The sequence below is a fragment of the Stegodyphus dumicola genome, chromosome 10 (genome assembly GCF_044657685.1).
Source record: "Stegodyphus dumicola isolate Sdum_Otavi_A_Nest chromosome 10, ASM4465768v1".
In the NCBI taxonomy this organism is placed as follows: Eukaryota; Metazoa; Arthropoda; class Arachnida; order Araneae; family Eresidae; genus Stegodyphus; species Stegodyphus dumicola.
In genome coordinates, this window is record NC_140777.1 from 150719630 (window position 1) to 150720326 (window position 697).

Consider the following 697-nt stretch of genomic DNA (forward strand, 5'->3'; position numbering starts at 1 on the left):
AAAAGTTGCCAAAGTATGTCTTTTGAAATGGAATAAGCGAATATTTCAAAATCGGAATTAACTTTCAGTTGATTTTTCAAACAAAACAGTTAAACAAAATTCTTAAAGATTCTTATCTCTAAGGGAAAGTTTTAAAATCTTATCGACGTTTAGCAGGGAATGAACTCAAAAGTTGTAAAAATTGTTATAGTTTTTCTTCAGTTATTGTAACAAAAAATCATTGAACATCCGTAGACATTCAGTCGCAACAACTGAAGTACGAAACCTGTATTTTTTCACAGTATCATTTCTTAGAAGTTTTAATAATTCATAAATGAATGCGAAATACGTATTTAAATGTAAAATAACTTATCAACACTTCTCAAGCAACACACCGACTTTATAAACTGAAATAACAAATTAAAAGAGCATTCTTCCGACACCGGGAATCGAACCCGGGCCTCCTGGGTGAGAGCCAGGTATCCTAACCACTAGACCATGCCGGATTCAAAGGTTGAGACGTTTTAATAGATTTTCAATTTCAATATTTTCGGATTAATATTTTTTAAAATTTTTAATTGCAAATTATTATTAATTTCAAGGGTTTTCATCCGCAAAGAACCCGTTGGCACCGTAGAAGTTTTACTCGTCAAGTTCACCGACGCCAAGGATGATCGACGTACGTTTTATCAGATATTAAAACACATTGAAGTAAGCC

At 32.6% G+C, this 697-nt stretch overlaps 1 non-coding gene across 1 annotated transcript; it reads right to left on the reverse strand.

Annotated features, from left to right (window-relative positions):
* Positions 1 to 413: 413 nt before the first annotated feature.
* On the reverse strand, positions 414 to 485 carry TRNAE-CUC (transfer RNA glutamic acid (anticodon CUC)). Its single transcript has one exon. It is a non-coding gene; the product is annotated as a tRNA-Glu (tRNA).
* Positions 486 to 697: the final 212 nt, after the last annotated feature.